Source organism: Bacillus rossius, chromosome 1 (genome assembly GCF_032445375.1).
Source record: "Bacillus rossius redtenbacheri isolate Brsri chromosome 1, Brsri_v3, whole genome shotgun sequence".
Taxonomy (NCBI): domain Eukaryota; kingdom Metazoa; phylum Arthropoda; class Insecta; order Phasmatodea; family Bacillidae; genus Bacillus; species Bacillus rossius.
The window spans coordinates 368,412,962-368,435,553 of NC_086330.1; the positions used below are offsets into that span (position 1 = coordinate 368,412,962).

General features: G+C 41.7%; 1 protein-coding gene across 1 annotated transcript in view; it reads right to left on the reverse strand.

Moving 5' to 3' along the window:
* LOC134528415 (uncharacterized) overlaps positions 1-22,592 on the reverse strand; it is a 217,300-nt gene that overhangs the window by 68,223 nt on the left and 126,485 nt on the right. The gene's annotated exons all lie outside the window — the stretch shown is intronic.

A 22,592-nucleotide genomic window follows, 5' to 3' on the forward strand; every position in this document is an offset into this window, starting at 1 on the left:
TCCCTATGTATGATGTATGGTCCGGAGTAGAGATCCTGGAGAATCGTCAGTACCCTAAGATAAACACATAGACTCACACTTGCGTATGTCGGGTTTTGTGTCAAAGCGGGTAACTCTCGTGATCTCAATACTACCGGTAAAATGGCAGCATTCGCAACAAAGTTGTGGTTGGTAGGGGAGGGATAAGGGATATATATATATATATATATACACACACACACACACACACACCTTCCTCTCTCTGTCCACCCAAGTAATGGAAAATTTGTTTATATTCAGTAAAAGTAGTAGGGCCTATATTATGTTAGGTGATACAGGATGAGCTGTTTAACACAGGGAAAATACAAACTACACAGGAAGTGAAGAATGTTGAGAACGATATTGTAAAATTCCAAATCTCTTGTAGTTGACGTACGTTTTCTTAAGACACGAATTCTAATTTTGTATTTTTTTTTTAACTTTTTATATTTTTGAAATCACATCTACCCATCCCGAAAACGTTCCTGTGTCTGCCACTGCGAACACATGTTTCTCGTGTTCTCGTGTTCTCGACAAAATACACGCATGTCTGTGGAAGTAACAGCGGGTTGTTGGGTAGTTAAGGAGGACCACAATCTGTGGGTTATGGCGAAGTAATACCTCAATACTGGCGCGGATGTGGACCAAATTTGGAATATTCATGCTGTGAATTCCGTACTTTAGAAACCCACAATTAAATAACATCCAGTCCGCACATTTCCCATTTCACACACACGTTTTCAGTGACCAATTAGGAACTACGTATGCGTTCCGTAAACAGCAGTCCAAATAGTCGTGCAAGCCTATGCTTCAAACATTAAGTACATACGAATGCATTATAAAATGTACTTTGAATAGTTTTCGTTTGTCAGCTTCAGTTTAATATAGGTAAAAGTTCTTTACTTCTACTATTAATAGTTTTGATCATTTATAACGGGAAATTTTGACTGTTTGATCGGTATCAATATACACTTTCACCATATTTGAAAGGATAAGAATCTTTTTCAAAAAATATTTCTTCAACCTTAAGAATTGGGACAGGTACTTTTCGTGAATAAATCCGACTGTTTATTAGACCGAAAAAAAAAAGTTTGCCCGTGCTATCGATTGTAATTTGCGGTGTAAAAACTAATGGCTTCACAAGCGAGTGACCACAATCTTGACACCCTTTGGGAGTAGGTAAGTGTCTTAAAAACCATTTTTACTTTACCGAATTACTCAAAAACCAACACGTAAGTTATGGCCTTCATCTCCCATTAAGGGTATGTCCAAACACTAAAGGTGTTAACAAACTCGAAATAATGTTGATATAGTCGTATAAAAAGGGTTAGAATAATAAAAATAATAAACTACAGTGAAATGCAATTTCAGTCCATAAAGTTCTCGCTGTAAATTACCTTCTATAACTAGAAGCAGGCACTTTTGACGAAAAAAAAAATTCTGAACGCCTATTAGACTGCAGCAAGGTATACCCGCAACAGCGGTTTCTTCCTTGTGATTGGCAGCCGTCTGCGAGAGAAGTCGTTGCCTTGTTTGACCGAGCCACTCAGGACGCGTTTGCTTCCGCGCTGAATTCTGTGATTGGTGTTGTAACAGTAGACATGTGCCTGAAAGAAACTCGCCATATTACAAAAAAAAAAAAAAAAAAAAAAAACACAGAAGATGCTACATTGTTTTAACCTCCAGCTGGTCAAAGAATCTTTTCCGCGAAGTATGCAAGGCCCTATCTATAACTATTATTGTCAGGTTTAGTTTCCTGTGACCCAAACATGTCTGTAACGGCATGCGTCCATCATTCCTCCCAAAAGCTAACTAGTAACTGCTAATATAAAATTCATGGGCGTAATTTCTGACAGGGAGGGGCCAGAAGACCCTGATCATTAGAGACTGGAAAAATTCGCGGGTTTAATGACCTCCAGGATGGACTCCACGATCCTGTGCACACCCGGGGAAACTTCGCGTGTTCATTGGCTACTGACTTCTCAATTGGGAGACTCGTGATTCGATACTGCTTTGACTGAGGGACTATAATTGGCCCGCAGTCCTCACAGGTTAACAGTGAACCAATAGAAGATGTTGCGTAAAAGGTACAATTATTTGCATTTCAGCGTATCGCGAAATGAATCCGCGAATTTTTCCGGTCTCTACTGATCGCAATCGACACTCAAAGATCGGGCAAAAGAACAGTTCACTTGTTCACCGGGCTTGCAATACTTCAGCGCTGAAGAGTCTGTGAAGGGGGGGGGGGGGGGTGTTTCTTCGCAGAAAGTGTTCGCGCGCCGCGGACACCCAACCCCGTCGGAGGTATTTGCGGAACACCCGGTGACAGGCCTGGCGGAATGTGGTCTCTTCGGCGCCAATTCCCCTGCGGCATGCTGATCGCCGCGCCGAGTCGGAGATCTCGCGGCGCGCGGGGTTCCTCGAACACGCGGCGGCGGCGCCCTGCAGGTGCGGGCGGGGACTCGCTGCTGGACGGAGCAGTCGCGGGAAGCCTGACTCACGGACATTCCTGCTCGTTTCCCCGGGACCCGGCCGGCGGCGCTGTCCGCCAGTCGCGCCGCGTCGCTGGCCAGGCGCAGCGGACATGCCATTCCTAGGGACACCTGTATTTCGCGATTTCATTTCATGTCAAGGTATTTCACAAAACACTGTAGCTTTTTCTAAGAGTCGTGGCAAATTGTGAGGGTGCAGCAGTACGGTGACCACATTCTCATTGGCCCCGTCAAGAGCGGGACGACACCTCTCGCCGACCTCAGCCAATAACCACAGGAGAAAAGCTACAGTGTTTTGTGAAATACCATGACACGAAATGTATTCGCGAAATACAGGTGTCCCTAGTCATTCCTAGAGACCGGAAATTTCACGGGTTCATTTCATGATATTCTATAATCAAAACAACTGTATTTTTGACGTGACAACGTCCAATAAATTGATGATCGCCGGCTGCACGCACAAAAAAGTGTCCCGTAACGCACATTGTCCCGTTACGCTCATTGTACGCTTGCGCCTCATCTATCTCTCTTCCACTCGATTGGAACAACCATCGATTTGACTTTTTCGAGGCACGTTAAACTTGAAACACTCCCATTCGTTTCCTACTTTTCCTATCATCGTCCTATCCTTAACAGAATAACACAGATTGGAAGAAGTTAAATTGCAAACATGTATAAAAGTTATAGTTAAAATAATCTCTTCGTTAAAGCAATAAACATATTTGAATTAATGAGTTCAAATAAAAGTAAATTTATCAAATAAATTGTAGATTTCATTTCACTCCTTCTTTGTATCCATACAAAATAGTGATCATTCAATAAAAATGATTCAATTTTATTCATAAAACTATGCAATCATTTCATCAATGTTTTGTTATGACCTTGTCACGTTGGACTATCGTCCGTAAACCGACTTTACAGACAACCAATTTTTATATTGCTTCTGTGATTGACTCACAGTTTATATGAAGGACTTTGAGATAATGAAAAAACATCCAACCAAAAAAAGTATCGAATCGCAAGCGTCCCAGTTGACAGGTGTCACGAGTCAGTAGCCAATGAACAGGTGGCATTTGCCTGAGTGTGTAAGGGATTGTGGAGTTTATCCTAGAGGTCATCGAACTCGCGAATTTTTCCAGTTTCTAGTCATTCCTCGTGGCGTGGTGGGGGCCCAGATGAACTCGCCTCGTCTGAAATTTTTCTTGCGTTTTTGCTTGCGTTTTCGACGGCCATTTCTGAAGAAAAGTGTCCCGAGAAACTTTTAAAGACGCATAAATTATTGTATGGAACAGCCCGATGCTATTATTGGCTGAGGTCGGTGAGAGGTGTCGTCCCGCTCTTGACGGGGCCAATGACAATGTGGTCACCATACTGCTGCACCCTCACAATTTTCCACGACTCTTAGAAAAAGCTACTGTGTTTTGTGAAATACCTTGACATGAAATGTAATCGCGAAATACAGGTGTCCCTAGTTATTTATTATTATTAGAGACTGCAAAAATTCGCGATTTCGATGACCTCTAGAATATAATCCAAAACCCCCTACATACTCAGGTAAATGCCACCTGCTCATTGGCTATTGACTCGTGACACCTGTCAACTGGTACGCTTGCGATTCGATACTTTTTTGAAGGTTTTTCATTGGCTCAAAGTCCTTCAGATAAACTGTATGCCAATCACAAAGTAATATAAAGGTACAGTTATTTGGATTCTAGCATATCGTGAAATGAATACGCAAATTTTTCCTGTCTCTAATTATTATATACATAGAGACCTGAAAAATTCGCGGATTCATTTCGTGAAATGCTACAATTCAAATAATTATACCTTAGTGCTGCTTCTGCCATTGGTTCACTGTTAATCTGGAGTAATGAGGGCCAATTAGAGACCCTCACTCGTAGAAGTGTCGAATCTCAGGCCACCCAGTCGAGACGACTCACAAGTCAACAGCCAATGAACAGTTGGAATTTGCCCGAGTGTGTAGAGGATAGTGGAGTCTATCCTGGAGGTCATTGAACCCGCGAATTTTTCCAGTCTCTATATATACTCGTACATCATTCACGGTTTCGATTTCTTTCAGGGTAGACTGCACAGTCCTCTCTGTCCACTCGGGTAAATAAAGTCAGTTCATAGCCTGCTGACTTCGTGAGTCGTTTCAACTTTGTTGCCTGTGATTCGATACTTGTTTGGTTGAGAGGTTCTCACTGGCCCAGAGTCGTCCGGATGAACAGCTAGCCAATGGCAAAAGCAGCTTAAAGGTATCGCGAAATTAATTCAAGATTTTTTCCGGACTCTCTCTCTCTCTCTCTCTCTCTCTCTCTCTCTCTCTCTATTGCTGGTATCATTATCTTCTTTGAGAATTTTTTTTTTTTTTTTGAAATGTGTCTGCAGTAAAGAAGTTACGAGTTAATTTCTTTTTTGGTTATAACATATTCACGAAATAAATGCTGCATGGTTCTAAGTACACATAGTTAGAGACCGGAAAAATTCGCCGATTCAATTCACGATATGCCAGAATCCAAACAACTGGTTCTTTATATTGCTTCTGTGATTGGCTTACAGTTTATCTGAAGGACTTTGAGCCAATGAAAAACCTTCACCCAAAAAAGTATCGAATCGCAAAAGCGTCCCAGTTGACAGGTGTCACGAGTCAATAGCCAATGAGCAGGTGGCATTCGCCTGAGTAGGATATACTCCACAACCCCCTACACACTCAGGCAAATGCCACTTGCTCATTGGCTATTTACTCGTGACACCCGTCAACTGGGACGCTTGCGATTCGATACTTTTTTTTTGTTGAAGTTTTTTCCATTGGCTCAAAGTCCTTCAGATAAACTGTGAACCAATCAGAGAAGCAATATGAAGGTACAGTTGTTTGGATTCTGTCATATCGTGAAATGAATCCGCTAATTTTTTCCGGTCTCTACTAATTTCTTCTTGAGACGATTCGCACCCTGAGTACAAGACTATCGTAACACAAAAAATTGAGTTTGTGAGATATTTTTACCATAAGCAGGAAAATATCATTATCTAGGCACTGCAAGACTATCGCAATATTATATTTACTTTTACGGGAGTTATGGCAAATAATGTAGTGTTGCACTCTGTAAAACATTAGGTATATAAGAATATGTGCAAGACTATGGCAAATGAGTTGTGATAGTGTTGCACTGATTTTTGAGTTACGATAGTCTTGTACTCAGGGTGCGGATTGTTTGTCGACAAATGTGCTACTTCGCCGGCTGACGAGGCGACAGGGGGATCGACCCGGGCCTACAACGGAGCACAGACCAGAGGTAGCTGGCCACCGACGGGGCGAACGAAGAGGCTGTCAAGCGAGGAGAATGGTCACAAAAAGCCCCGCGGCCGTGAAAAGAGAGAAGATTACATCATCAGCCCTGGGTCCGCTCCCGAACACAGCGGTTGGGGTTCTCGTTGTAGTTGATGCACTTGGGGCACATCTGGAGGTGCTGGTGGTGCTGGAGGGAGGAGGGGGGGGGGAGAGCTCTCTTTGTGGCTGCACGTGACCTCGGGCGAGGCACGCACCGCAGAGCGCGGCTCGTCAAGTCCTGCACCGCCGCTGCAACATCTGGTCACCACAAAAGATCCCTCACGACCAAAGTTTTTCTCTCTCCTCCTTTTGGCTGCAAGATTTTTTTTTTTTTTTAAAGAATCCTCTTTGTACGAATATTGTGATGGAAGGGAGAAAAAAAAAAGATGTCTTTCTTTTATGACCGCCAGACATGAAGAAAAAAAAAGAGGGAGCAAGTATTCATTGAAAGAACTACTCTCGAGGATGGACGATGAAATACAGTCAACTGGCATTACCGCAAGGTGAAAAGGGTTCACCATTTTTGGACGAATTTCGGATGAATATGTTTTTTGTAAAAGGCCGTTCTTCTTCCACAATAATTTCCTTTCTGGTTTGACAAGTTGGGCACTTGACTGATAATGTTTGTCGTTGGTTCGAAAGTCACTTTGCGGTGATGTAATCGGCAATCACAGAAGAAGAACAAAGGAAAGGGGCACAGTTGTTTGAAGCTTGAACCGGTGGCGGCGGTGAAGAGTGTGTAGTGTATATGTTCTTCCGCGTCTTGAATCTATCGCGCGTTGCGTTACGTCACGGCGCGGTCGGGCCGCCGCCCTGTCCAATCATCAGGCCGCGAGCCCCAGGAGTTGATTCCCCGCGGCGATAAGCGCGTTGCTCCCGGGTTTCGTGAATTATCCCCCCCGACGGCCCGGCCGAGCATAAATATCTCCTCTCCCCACTCTTCATTTCTCTGGATCTCAGTCCCGGCGAGAACACTTTCTAGTCGTGAGGGGACGGGCGGGCTCGGACAATAGGGCGACTAGGCCAGGCGTGGTTCGTCCGCACGCTCCGGTCCGCAAGCCACTGTGGACCAAGGGGTTCAGGGAGGGGCCATATAAGTTTTATAATAAATTTTAGTTTCTGACGTGACAACGTCTAATAAATAGATGAACACCGGCTGCACGCACCAAAAAGTATGACTCATTGTCCCGTTACGCACATTGTCCCGTTACGCTCATCGTACGCTTGCGTCGCATCTATCTCTCCTCTTCCACTCGATTGGAACAACCTTTCGATTTGACTTTTTTCGAGGCACATTAAACTTGAAACACTCCCATTCGTTTCCTACTTTTCCTATCGTCGTCCTATCCTTAACAGAATAAGACAGATTGGAAGAAGTTAAATAGCCAAACATGTATCAAAGTTATAGTTAAAATAATCTGTTCGTTAAAGTAATAAACATATTTGAATTAATGAGTGCAAATAAAAGTAACTTTATCAATTAAATTGTAGATTTCATTTCACTCCTTTGTATCCATACAAAATAGTGATAATTCAATAAAAATGATTCAATTTTATTCATAAAAGTATGCAATCATTTCATCAATGTTTTGTTATGACGTTGTTACGTTAAACTATGGTCCGTAAACCGACTTTACAAACAACCTTTTTTTTTTTTAGAATTGAAATACCGAACAGTAAGTTTAGTACGGTCTTAATTAGCTTGCTGGTATTTTTTAACAGTGGGTTGGAAGCTGAATAATAATTTTTAGGTCTTTTTTAATCGTGTGCATTTGGTTTCTGGTTAAAAAAAAATAGGTGCTATTATTTATAGAACTGCAGTAAAATAATACTTTAGTAGTTTTGGAAAACTATGAATAGGAAAATCAGAAATTATGCCGTTATGCCCCCCCTCCCCCTTCGGGATCCGCCAATGCTGTGGACTAATCCGCGGCATTAACAAACGATAAGCTGTGTTCGCCAATGCAGAGCCAAACCTTCCTTCACACCAGCAGTTGTAAAGATCTGTCTCCATCACTTACAGACGTGACGCTGCATTTGCCAGTAACAGACGCAAAGCTGTCTTCACTGATCATCGTCAAATGCTTCCCGCCTGCGGCAGGGTCAAATGCTTCCGTCTTCACTCTACAGTTTCTTAACAGCAAAACATAAGTCCGTCTTCAATAACAGATGCGTAGAGACCAGAAAAATTCGCGGATTTATTTCGCGATATGCTAGAATGCAAATTATTGTATTATTATGCAACTTTTGACATTGGTTCGCTGTTAACCTGGAGGACTGTGGGCCAATTATACACCCTCAGTCAAAGCAGTATCGAATCACGAGTCTCCCAATTGAGACGCCTCACACGTCAGCAGCCAATGAACAGGCGACGTTTGCCCGAGTGTGCACAGGATTGTGGAGGCTAGCCTGGAGGTAATTGAACGCGCGAATTTTTCCAGTCCCTACAGATGTGATGCTGTCTTCACAATAAACAGAAATACAACTTGTCTTCACAACCGAAGGAATACGTGATGCCGTCTTCACAAATACACTAACAGATGTGAGATTCAATGGACAGCATGAAAATAACGGTGACTCCAACGGACAACGTCAAATGTTTCAGGAAAATAACTGTGTTCCCTTCACACAATTGTCCCGTCAGACTTTGATATCGCAAGGTAAGCCACTTCGATGGCGTATGCGTAGACACCGGAAAAATTCGCGGGTTCAATGACCTGTAGGATGAACTCCCTAGTTCTACGAACACTCGGTCAAATGTCACCCACTCATTGGCTGCTGTGTTTTGAGACGTTACAACGTAGCAGCTATGGTTGGGTGTTTCTCATTGGCCCAGAGTCATCCAGGTGAGTTCTGAGCCAATAGCTAGAGACCCGGAAATTTTGCGAATTCGTCTGGCCTCAGGGTAGAATTCAAAGTCATAGGTGTGTTAAACCGATGTTTGCTTATCCATTGGTTGATTTCTTAGTGAGAACAGTTGTATCCTTGTTAATTGGCACTAGCTGATTCGCTTACTTCTCTCCTAGCTGAGCATTGTTGGCTCACGGTCGTAGAAGGGCGTGTCCAAATAACTGCGGTCCAATCATGAGCACAGTGCGAGAGTGTGAAGGTTTGCATTCTAACTTGCAACTAAATGAATGCGCGAAATTTCCGTATCTCTACTAATAGCAGAGGCAGCACTGAGGTATAACTATTTGTATTTTAGCCTATCGCGAAATGAATCCGCGAATTTTTCCGGTCTCTACGTATGCGTCAGAGGTTCGCCTCTGTATTCTTCTCTGTTCTGGAGCAAGGGCCGCTCGCGGAGTTCTGGCGCATTCGCACGTTTTTCCCGCCGCAATCGCAAAAAAAAGAAAAAAGAAAATGGCGCTTGAAGCAGACAATGAAGGAGGCGGGACAGACTGGAGACGGGTGATGTCGGATTGCTTGGGCCGGGGGGGGGGGGGGTTGGTGGGGAAAATAGGGGGGAGGGAAACATTCGACACGTCTCTCCACCACTCCTCTCGCCGAACAATACAGAACACTAGCCGTCGTCAGATGTTCGGGAGAAGAATCTATCTGGGTCGGAATCCCCGGACAGCTGGAGCATCCGCCCGTTGTCTCCCGCCGACACGGGACCTGCGCGGCTGTGCTGGATGCCGACCCTGCCTTTTCAGCGGTGAGATCTGCCGCAGTTTAGTACATCCGCACTAGGGAACCTGATATCCGCAGTTCGTCGGCTGTCCCTCCTGCTCATGGTCCTTTCTGAGTTGACCAGAAAAGGAAACCCGCGTTCTCGACAGATGAGTGCACGCCAAATCCACGAAGTAGAGGGACGTACAGATCTTTGAACACCAGTCATGACTAGGGGCATGCATATTTCGCGAAAAGATTCTAAGACCATATGAAAGTTAAAACACTATAGCACCGTCTGTGTTTCGTGATTGGGTGAGTTTCTCCCAGGTACATATCGATTGTAACAACACCAAACACAGTGATTCAATGAGGAAGTTAACGCGTCCTGAGTGGCTCGGTCAAATAAGTCGATGACTTCTCTCGCAGCCGGCCGCCAATCACAAGGAAGAAACCACAGGTGCGGGTATACCTAGTTGCAGTCTAATAAGTGTTCAAAATTTTCGCGCAAAATGCCTGCCCCTAGTCATGATGGTAGTAGGTACAAGGTTGCGAAATAGTTAACCATAAATAAACAACTGTATCACTCCGCACTGGTACTTCTGATGCTAACATTTACATGATTTAAATGTGATTTACGAAAGAGAAAAAAAGAGACGTCACTAACTGCTCATGTGCCCAGATATCAAGATATTTCATAGGCTCGTTTCGTTGCAGGGCTAGTTTTGGACACTTGTGCTAATCCACTGTTTTGATGAGAGCAGCGCAGTTATTTTGGGCCAATCCTTTGCAATTATGAGCAAATGATAACCAGTGGAGCACACAAAACCCAACTGTGTGAAATCGGCCCATGCAGCACTCTTAGCACATGAAAAATCTTGACTTCACAAATGGATGATGTCTCCTAATTGTCTTATACACGTACATATGCTAGTTAAAGTGGGGCAAGGACTGCCAGATGAGATTACGAGAATATCGAACATTAATTTAGGTATATTTCAAGTACTTTCTTCCTGACTGCACAACTCTCCCCACCACGTGGTCTGGCCAACACTGGGCCGCAACGAACAAGGGAAGGAAGTATGGCCTGATCAAGCCCGAATCTGCCCCCAACGAAGACACAAGACATCGCCGCGACGAGACAAACCGGTCGATGAAGCAACCACGGGGACTCGAATGAGTAGGGACAGGAAAAATTCGCGGGCTCAATGACCTGTAGGATGAACTCCATAGTTCTACGTACACTCGGTCAAATGCCACCCACTCATTGGCTGCTGTCTTGTGAGACGTCCCAACGTAGCAGCCTGTGATTCGATAAAGCTTTGATTGGGTGTTTCTCATTGGCTCAGAGTCATCCAGGTGAGTTGTGAGCCAATAGCAGAGGCATCACTGAGGTATAAGTATTTGTATTTTAGCCTATCACGAAATGAATTCGCGAATTTTTCCGGTCTCTACGAATGATGCGAGGAACAGTGAAGTGGTTCCAAAAGAAGTCTCTGTGACAATGGCTACAAACTTTGCATTTTGAAATTATACTTCTTTAGGCGCGATATGGAAAAAAAAAATGATGAGAGTTAATTTTTTACGATGCGCGCGCACCATGCAACGAAATTTTCACAGGAAGATGGCGGACCCACGTGTATGAACATGAACACATATATAGTCCCTTTCATAAAAATTAGGGTATGTCTACATACCAAACGTATTAATATGCCGAAAGAAACTTTGTGATAGTGAAACTACCATGGATTATACCTTCTTGGTAAACTAAAGTAGCCATATTAAAGAAAAATTCAATGTTTTATAAACTTGTGGTTATGTTCCCTTATGTATCATTTATTTCATTATAAATAATTAAAAAGAATAAATTATGATAAATATTCAGCATATTTATTATAATTATTTATTAAATGTTATTTCGATTATTTTACTGATTTAAATAATTAATTTTATAAACATATTTATATTAATACTGAATCCTGAGTATTTATTTAATTAACTTCAGTTACAATAAAAATTTTAATGGTCCAGTGTCTTAATTTAAAAAATAAGTATTAACTTCTAACGCGCGTACATAAGTCTATACACTTTTTTTTCTTCATTATAATTTACTACAAATGAGACCTGCCAGTTTAATGTACCATCGAAACCGGTAAAGTGTTAGTTGCTAGAAGGCAGTTTTTCCTTTGGCTACAAATAAATAGGGACTGGAATAATTCGCGGTTTCATTTACCACTAGGATAGACTCCACGATTCTCTATGTACTCGGGCAACCATCACCTGTTTATTGGCTATTGACTCGGGACACCTGTTTACTGCGATTCTTATGATTCGATACTTCTTTTGTTGAGTGTTTGCCATTGGCTCAGAGTCCTTCAGGTAAATTGCGGTCCAATCACTGACGCAGCATTAAGCTAAACGAGTTTGGATTCCAGCCTGTCTCGAAAGAAATCCGCAAATTTTTCCCGGTCTCTACAAATAAACAACGGTCCGAAAAAAAGAGCACATTAGAGTAAAGATGCTTGAATGTTATAAGTAGAGACCCGGAAAAATTCGCGAAATTATTTCGCGGTAGGTGAAAATTCAAATACCTATACCTTTGGGTTGATTATGCTGTAGGCTCACAGTATAACTAGAGGACTCTGGGCCAATGAGGGACCATCAGCCAAAGAATCATCAAAACACAAGGCTACCCAGTCGAGACGTATCACAAGTTAACAGCCAAGGAACAGATAGATTTTCCCGAGCAAGCAGAGGATTTTGGAAGCTAGCCCAGAGACCATTGAACCCGAGAATTTTTCCAGTCTCTAATTATATTTTACTACAAATGAGTAGAGACCGGAAAAATTCGCGCTTTCGATGACCTCTAGGATAGACTCCACAACCCCGTACCTACTCAGGCAAATGCCACCTGCTGATTGGCTACTGACTCATGACACCTGTCAACTGGGACGCTTGCGATTCGATACTTTTTTGGTTGAAGGTTTTCCATTGGCTCACAGTCCTTCAGATAAACTGTAAGCCAATCACAGAAGCAATATAAAGGTACAGTTGTTTGGATTCTGGGATATCGTAAAATGAATACGCGAATTTTTCCGGTCTCTACAAATGAGACCTGCCAGTTTAATGTACCATTAAAACCAGTCAAGGGTTAGTTGCTAGACGGAAGACTTTCCTTTGGCTACAAGTAAACGACGGTCCAAAAAAAGAGAACATTAGAGTATAGATGCTTGAATATTTTAAGTCCGGTGGTGAAATGTAAAATGGCAGAGTATCCTTATTGGCACGCCCGCGGGCCCTGGTGTCGGAAACAACTGGTGTCGGGAGAAAGTGCAGCGCGCGCGCAGATGGACCGATTGCACGAAAGCTTTCGGTCCCAGCCTGCACCTGTCGGTTAGTGTACCCACCGGTGCCAATCACCTTCACAGCCTCTGGGCGTGCTTCCTTCAGATCACGCTATAATGTATACATGCAAACTTTCTCGCATTCACTGATCTGAAGGCTGGACCCACGACGATGAAAGTCGCCTCCCAAAATTTTCCAGCACAGCCCGACCCCAGTGGTCACAGCAACGTCCAAGTTCCTACCCCCTAACATGTCGGTCCTTTCTCTGCCCCGACAAACTCTTCCCGTGGATCATCATTCTCTAACCTTGCTTGCTTAATGCATTGGCCTAGGGGCAGGCAATTTTCGCGAAAATATTTGAACAATTATTAGACTGAAACTAGGTATACCCGCACCTGTGGTTTCTTCCTTGTGATTGGCGGCCGTCTGCGAGAGAAGTCATTGATAGAGACCGGAAAAATTCGCGGATTCATTTCACGATATGCTAGAATCCAAACAACTGTACCTTTATATTGCTTCTGTAATTGGCTTACAGTTCATCTGAAGGACTTTGAGCCAATGGAAAACCTTCAACCAAAAAAGTATCGAATCACAAGCGTCCCAGTTGACGGGTGTCACGAGTCAATAGCCAATGAGCAAGTGGCATTTGCCTGAGTGTGTGGGGGGTTGTGGAGTCTATCCTAGAGGTCATCGAAATCGCGAATTTTTCCAGTCAATTGTTATTGTTTAATTATTTATTTATTTGCTTGAATTGGGCAATCCTAACTTGCTCACTCCAACTCCTAGCGTTTATAACTCGCCTTCGCAAACGTAAAACTACCAGATCCTGGATCATCCCTGAGTGTCCACTCATAAAAGCGGGACACAGTGTGTGTGTGTGTGTGTGTGTGTGTGTGTGTGTGTTTTGATCTCTTATCTGGCTAAAGTAATAATGCGCCATTGTCTGAAAAAAAAATGAACTGGAATGTTCAATGTTTTAAAAAAACTCAAGAGTGGAAACAAAACCGGGAGAGTTAATATCTTCGTTAAGCAGTTGTGTAAGGTCGACATTCTTGCGGGTTGACCAACAGGCCACAAGTGGACCTGGTAGTGGTAGAGGTGGTGGTGGTGGGGATAAGGGTGTTGCGAAACACTGGCCCCATGAGCGGTGCATGAGACGCTGGCCGCAACACAACAATGTTCCCTTGCTCGTGCGGCAGCAGATACCATCGGACCCCGCCTTCCCACTGGTATAACCGGCCACCGACACCCAGCAGTGCCTCGCACCCTGAGCCCCGTCGCAGCACGGACATCGGCGCTTCGAGGCCGACATGCCCGGCACAGCACGGTCATCAGCGCTTTCGAGGCCGACATGCCCGGCACAACACGGACATGCGCGCTTCGAGGCTGTCATGCCCGGCACTGTGGGGGAAAAACAAAGCTTCTATCCTACACAACTGGTTAGGGTTCTCAACCGGGAAATCCCGGACCCGAAAAGTACCGGGAATTCCCGGTACCTTTGATATAGTAAAAATAAAAACCGGGAAATTAAAATTGATTCCCGATTCTTTCTGTACTTTCGGTATTTTTTGAGACTCGACATCGACAGCATGAATTTTCGTTTTTGTTGCGCGCTGCTCTGCTCTGGCGAGGCGACCACTAGGCCCTCAGTCGCCAGTCTGTGTCCGAACTGCCGCGTGCCTGCGGCTGCCGAGCCAACATTCTTTCAATAACCACGGTGTTTCCTTTCAGTTTGTCATGAAAGGAATAAATTGTATTTGAAGTTAATAATTCTGGGATTTTGCATGTGTAAAAACGATTATTTATTCAAATAATTTCCCCACCCCCACACCCCCCAAAGTTAAAGATTGAGAGTAAGGCTGAGAATAAAGTATTCACGTTAGAAGATGCTTTTTGCTATTACAAATTGTAACACATGTGTTTATCTTTTTTTTTTACTTTTTGTCACTAAAACTCGTTCAAATCTATTACTAATTCAATCGTAGAGTGCTACACCAGTAATAAATAAAAAAAACTACCTAGTACCGAAATTCCCGGATCTGAAAATCTGTTATACACTACCCGTGATGTTGACTCTTAGCCCAAGTATGAGAATTAAACGAATTTCTCAGGTTGCAGAACTTGATCCACATGTTGCAAGTTAGTCGTTGCATGGCATCGTAACGTATAGGCCTAACCCTATGACACGACATGGAACAACCGTGTAATTCATCAGTTACAGCGCAAACCGCATCAAAAAAAAATATTGGTTGCCTGTAAAGTCGGTTTACGGACGATAGTTTAACGTGACAACGTCACAACAAAACATTGATGAAATGATTGCATACTTTTATGAATAAAATTGAATCATTTTTATTGAATTATCACTATTTTATATGGATACAAAGAAGGAGTGAAATGAAATCTACAAATAATTGATAAATTTACTTTTATTTGCACTCATTAATTCAAATATGTTTATTACTTTAAACGAACAGATTATTTTAACTATAACTTTTATACATGTTTGCTATTTAACTTCTTCCAATCTGTGTTATTCTGTTAAGGGTAGGATGATGATAGGAAAAGTAGGAAACGAATGGAAGTGTTTCAAGTTTAATGTGCCTTGAAAAAGACAAATCGATGGTTGTTCCAATCGAGTGGAAGAGAGATAGATGCGGCGCAAGCGTACAATGAGCGTAACGGGAAAATGAGTCATCCTTTTTCGTGCGTGCAGCCGGCGTTCATCGATTTATTAGACGTTGTCACGTCAAAAAAAAAATAACGCCACGTCCCGCAGGCACACCAGAAGGGAATTTTATCAGTAGCCATGAACGCAGATAAACTTGCAGCGGCCGCCTACATTTTTATACACCTCACGATATTTATAAACCTCGTTGGTGGATGTCAAAAGCAGTTGTAAGTAGGGAGCTGTATGGTGGTTCGAATTCGTTGGCAGATTTGAAGTTTCATGCAGCGAGGGGACTGTACAAGAACTTCGCAAGAATGCATCCGACGGAATTATAATTTTTTTTTTCCTGTGTTAATTTGGGCCAAAAAATGAAACACGACACTCTACTCGTCCGCACTGATTTTTTTCGTCGATCCGTGACTTCCTTTGATGCGACGGCGAAAGACCGAAAAATGACGGATGGATCCCGTTGCGTATCTTCGTGTCAAGTTTTGACACGCAATGCTGCAACGAGTCCCGTCCACGCGTGCACATTTTGATCTGTCACAAAAATTTAAATTTAAATATATATATATATATATATATATATATATATATATATATATATATATACTAAGCGTGATATAATTCCTGTTAAGTGTCGCGCAAGTGATAATTAAAAATCACTACCCCGCCTTTTTTTACATCCATTTTTATAATTCTATGGTACCCAAATCCCCAGCTTATATACCCTAAATTTCTCCCCCTTTCTCACACCCATGCCTCTCATTTATCTGGGAAAGAAATAGAAAATCGGCGACTATAATAGAATGTTCTGGAAAATTCTGTGTAGTCCAAACAATCGATACACATGCGTGTCTTCCGGTGGTATTCTTCTTACTAAGATCTCCGTTGGTACCCGTGAGTTTGAAGTGGTTTTTTGGAACTATTTGTGACGGAACAACATTTTCAAGAGACGTATAGTTTTAAATTTACAGAAACAGCCATTATCTAATAGATAGTAATGAAAATAGAAAATTCAAAATTCAAAATGGTTGTTGAGGTTGTACTGATACACAGTACAGAGTAATGTTTTTCTTTATTTGTTTACGTTTTTCACCACCTCAACTGCGTGTGCGGTATTTATTTATTTGTATGTTGGTACTCTAGGCCGGCATTTATTTTCGTGCGTTGCCGGGACAGCTACCAAAATAAACAGTCGCCGCGACTAGGACGCCAAGAGACAACAATTAACATTTTTAAAAATTACAATTTGATTGGCTATTAATTAACGCTAATTTTCTGAATTGTGTTTGGCCGGTGCGAAAAAGGAACGAAAAAGTGACGCAAATGTGTGCGACTAGATTTGGTGATTTCGTCAGTTTTATTGCTTGCCACGTCTCATAGAAAGGTATGGCTACATCATAACTTTGAAGTGAATCTATACCGTTTATTTCGTTTATTAAAGACGTGTGTTGCTGCTGAAAACGTCGTGCATTTGGAAAATTATTATGAAACTAACTACACAACTACCAAGTTCAGTAGTCCAGATCTACAGAATTTCAAACTCTATCGATTGAGTGAGCTGGCTAAAAATACCCTGAGATTTATAATTTAATTTTTTTTGGCAAAAATTACGCATCTAAAAACTTTTGATAAAGTGTGTGCAACTTACTGGCAACATGGAAGTATGTAATGTAATGTATATTTATTTTAAATATTATTGGAGTAGTTATGAGAACTTAATAATTAATAAAATAATATTTCATTTATACTTGTTTGGAGAAAGCTATGATTTTCATTGTAGCTAGTATAACTTACACAAGTCAAAATATCAAAGCACAATTTTGTTTGTTAGTTTAAGGTTATGTTTACAGTACAGAAAGTAAGAAAAGGTTAAACCTTTACAAGGTGTAGCTTTAAGAAAAAGCGCATGTCTGTGGGAAACGTTCGTGGCATTGTCTGCACCAGCTGGTGGCTGAGGCGACTCTGTGCGGAGGACAATACCCGGTCTGCGTCCATCGTCAGTCGGCGGATACCAGCCACTCCTCAGCTCAGTTCCAAAGTCTTTATTTATGCATTTTTTACATGGGATTGTACAGTAATATTTGGTACTCCAGCACTCACCGCTCTTTTACCAAGAGGGAAGACATATTTAGTAAACATAACTATTCACTAGGGACCGGAAAAATTCGCGGTTTCAATAGCCTTCAGGATAGACTGCACATTCCCCTGTACACTCGGGCAAATAACACCAGTTCATTGGCTGCTGACTTGTGAATCGTCTCAGCTGGTTTATCTGTGATTCGATCCTTCTTTGGTTGAGGGTTTATAATTGGTTGAGATTCGTACAGATAAACAGTAAGCCAATAGCAAAATCATCTAAAAGTGATATGTATTTGATTTCTAGCCTATCGGCGAATGAATCCGCCAATTTTTTCGGTCTCTATTGATTAGGCAATACCGCCGCAGGGTAAGCTGCAACTGTACTGTCATCATTAGAGAACGGAAAAATTCGCGGATTCATTTCACGATATGCTAGAATCTAAATAACTGTACCTTTATATTGCTTCTGTGATTGGCTTACAGTTTATCTGAAGAACTTTGAGCCAATGGAAAACCTCCAACCAAAAAAAGCATCGAATCGCAAGCGTCCCAGTCGACTGGTGTCACGAGTCAATAGCCAATGAGCAGGTGGCATTTGCCTGAGTGTGTAGGGGGTTGTGGAGTCTATCCTAGAGGTCATCGAAAGCGCGAATTTTTTTCCAGTCTCTAATTATTTACAATTTTTTTTCGGTATTACCTTGAAGGAAAAGTTAAAAAAAAAAAAAAACCTTCTGCATTGTTTGGAGCCCGGGGGTCAATGTTTTTTTTCTTCGTCTGGGCACTGATTGTAGGACGCACTGTATACAAGTGTGTTCGGTATTGCATGGGTCGGCGGTCCTTCGCTGGTCGTCACGTGTCGGACCCCCGGCCGGTGTCGCAACCCCCGGGGCGCGCGAGGCGGCCTCGCCATTGTGTTGCCGCGGGTCCCGCCTCGCGCGCCGACGACTGTCCCTCCCCCCCCCCCCCCTCCAGGCGCGTGCGAACGGGGTCGCCGTCGACGTGGGGTCCCTCCGTCGGCGCCTGGTCAGGGCGAGACTGCGCACACGCGCGGAGCTCCAGGTGTCCCATCCCGAACGGACCCCAGGAGGGCATTTCCAAGCCACACCCGTGAATACACCAATAACTGAACTAAATATAACAATGGCTAGAGACCGGAAAAATTCGCGGGTTCAATGAACTTCAGGATAGACTCCAATATCCTCTACACACTCGGGCAAATGCCAACTATACATTGGCTGCTGACTTGTGAGTCGTCTCGACTGGGTGGCCTGTGATTCGACACTTCTATGAGTGAGGGTCTCTAATTGGCCCTCAGTCCTCCAGATTAATAGTGAACCAATGGCAGAAGCCGCAATAATGTACAATTATTTGAATTTTAGCATAACATGAAATGAACCCGCGAATTTTTCAGGTCTCTAGCTATAATCCAAACAACTGTACCGTTAAATTGCTTCTCTGATTGACTCACAGTTTATCTGAAGGACTTTCAGCCAATGAAAAACCTTCAACCAAAAAATTATCGAATCGCAAGCGTCCCAGTTGACGGGTGTCACGAGACAATAGCCAATGAGCAAGTGGCATTTGCCTGAGTGTGTAGGGGTTTTAGGAGTCTATCCTAGGGGTCATCCAAAGCGCGAATTTTTCCAGTCTCTAACAATGACTTGATGTAAGCTTTTGGACATACGCAGAGACCGGAAAAATTCTCGGGTTCGACGACCTCCAGGATAGACTCCACTACACCCTACACACTCGGACAAATGCCACCTGATCATTGGCTGCTGACTTGTGAGTCGTCTCGACCGAGTGTCTGTGATTCGACACTTCTATGAGTGAGGGTCTCTAATTGGCCCTCATTACTCCAGAGTAACAGTGAACCAGGTAGAAGCAGCACAAAGGTATAATTTTTTGAATTGTAGCATATCACGAAATGAATCCGCGAATTTTTCAGGTCTCTAGACATAAGCCATTGCTAAGCACATGCATGTCTGTAGAAGAAAACTACAAAAAACACAAAAGACAAAAACACAAATTAAGCAAAAAATTGCTGTTGTCAACAGGATATAAACACCACATAATATGCCATAACAGGAATATGGTCAACAAACAAAGAAAAAACAAAGACCATATTCCTGTTATGGAATATTATGTGGTGTTTATATCCTGTTGACAACAGCAATTTTTTGATTAATTTGTGTTTTTGTCTTTTGTGTTATTGTAGTTTTCTTCTACAGACATACATGTGCTTAGCAATGGCGTATATCCAAAAGCTTACATCAAGTCATGCACTGCCATTGCACAAATCTTTCAAAGATAAATATAATAATATCTGGCAGTTTATAAAATATGGTTCTAGCCAAAAATAAATAAATAATTTTTTTTTCTCTTATTTCAATGATAGTTAAATTACAAGGTAAACTATACAAATCTAAATTAATTTTTAAAAAAACGGAAGGGCCTTAAGGCTAAGAGGGGCTAATTATATTTATTCTTTACGTACCCGCGGAGTATGGCCACTAAGAAACTTTGCGCTCGAGCAATGCCAACACCAAGAATTAAGTTTTTAAGATGACGAAAACATATAACTTTCTCAAACAAAACATATTAACATAAATAAAAAAGAATATTTACGTATATTCTTGGTGAAGAATTACTGGAATGGTGTATTAACGGAGTGGCTTTTTGATTACAATGGCAACATATAAGTGGATATACTTTTTGCCGATGTTAAATTATTTTTGGTAGCAATGAAATAAGCATGACTATAAAGCTTTGCGCGTGTGTATTATTTTGCAATATGAACTGAGGTAATGATTTTCAGCGCCCAAACTTTTTGGCTATGCGGTTTTCAAATATTTGAAACAAGAGACAAAAGCATTTTAACATAGTGTTTTGGTTTATCCGTATTGAAAAACAATTCATATTAAACGTAATACGGTTATAATTTCCAACAACGAACGACAAAAAAAAATCAAGATTGCCAACATTTTCTTTCGAATAGTTAACGACTTACTTGTAAGGTTGCTTCTAAATCCCGCACAGTTATCGGATTTCCAAAGAAAATAAGATCGTTAGTTATAGCTAGGGACTGGAAAAATTCTCAGTTTCAATGACCATCAGGATAGAATACACAGTCCTCAGCATACTCGGGCAGATAACGCCAGTTCATTGGTTGCTGACTTGTGAGTCGTCTGAACTGATTTGCCTGTGATTCGGCACTTCCTTGGTTGAGGATTTCTCATCGGCCCGGAGTCGTCAAAATTAACAGTAAGCCAATAGCAAAAGTAGCTTAAAGGTATGTGTATTTATATTCTAGCTTATCGCGAAATGAATCCGCGAATTTTTCCGGTCTCTATTTATAGCATTGAGTTGTCTCTCTTTATATTCCTTGCTATGTTATCTTTAAAAGATTTGTGCAATGGGAGTGCATGACTTGATGTAAGTTTTTGGACATACGCCATTGCTAAGAACTTTTTCTGTTGAAGAAAAACTAATAAATAAAATAAATAAAAATACACAAGAAAGACAAAAAACACACAAAATTAAGCAAACAATTGCTGTTGTCAACAAGAATATAAACATCACAAAATATTCCGAAACAGAAATATGGTCAACAAACAAAGAAAAAACAAAGAAAAAAGTACTAAGTGAACAAAAAAAACACACACAAATGATGACAACACAAAAATATTTAAACCAAAATAATTCAGCACAACAGCTTTTTTCTGTTTTGGTAAAACTATTGTATTTTTTTTTTGTCTTTTCGTTTTGTCGTGTTTTTGTCTCGTTTCAACTGTTGTGCTGAATTATTTTGGTTTAAATATTTTTGTGTTGTCATCATTTGTGTGTTTTTTTTTTTTGTTCACTTAGTACTTTTTTCTTTGTTTTTTCTTTGTTGACCATATTTCTGTTTCGGAATATTTTGTGATGTTTATATTCTTGTTGACAACAGCAATTGTTTGCTTAATTTTGTGTGTTTTTTGTCTTTCTTGTGTATTTTTATTTATTTCATTTATTAGTTTTTCTTCAACAGAAAAAGTTCTTAGCAATGGCGTATGTCCAAAAACTTACATCAAGTCATTCCTTGCTATGTGATAAAGAAATTACTATATTTTTCTTTATATTCAAGACTTAATTTTTGATGTTAGCATTACTTAACCGTCATATTACGCCCATTCGGTTGCTCCCCCTGTGTCGGCCTTCCTCCAGCTCTGGGCTCTTGCGTCGGCAGTGGTCATGACGACCCGCGCAGACTCACACTTCAAAGTCCTTCAATCACCTGTCAGCCAATATTAACTACCAACATAGTTGACATCGCCATGACTAGAGTCCGGAAAAATTCGCGAATTCATTTCGTGACAAGATGAAATTCAAACACGTGTACAAAGCTGCTGGTCCTGCTATTGACTCTCAGTTTAACTGGAGTTCTCTGGGCCAATGAGAGACTATCGACCAAAGAAGCATCGAATCACAAGCTACCCAGTGGAGACGCCTCACAAGTTAGCACCCAATGAACACGCGTGTCTGCTTGAGAAATGCAGCGGATAGTGGAGGCTATTCTAGAGGTCATTGAATCCGCGAACTTTTCCGGTCTCTAGCCATGACACATGATCCACACGCAACTCCATGCTGGCAATCGCTGTACACTCATCCAATTGTTTGCCAGGACCTTTAGCTGCCACGATTTGCAGGCTCTGGAATGAACTAGACCAGGCGAAGAGGCAATAAAAAAAAACCTAGCAAATTTCAAAGACAGATTGAAAAAAAATAATCAAACATCTCTGGAACACCTACTTACCACGAATCTTGAGTGTCAATGTTTTAGTGGCTGGTTTTACTGCATTACTACTTATTATCATCTTGTTTTGGAACGCAGGATTTTTTAAGTGTCAATTACATTCCAGCACGTGTCTTAATTTAAAGTTACCTGTAAATTATATTTTAAGGTTAAAGTTTGTACTGGTTACCTCTTATCCTTGAATATTTAGTTCGAGCTTCATTTATTCTGCTCTATCTTACTGCCTATTTTATAATTTATCAT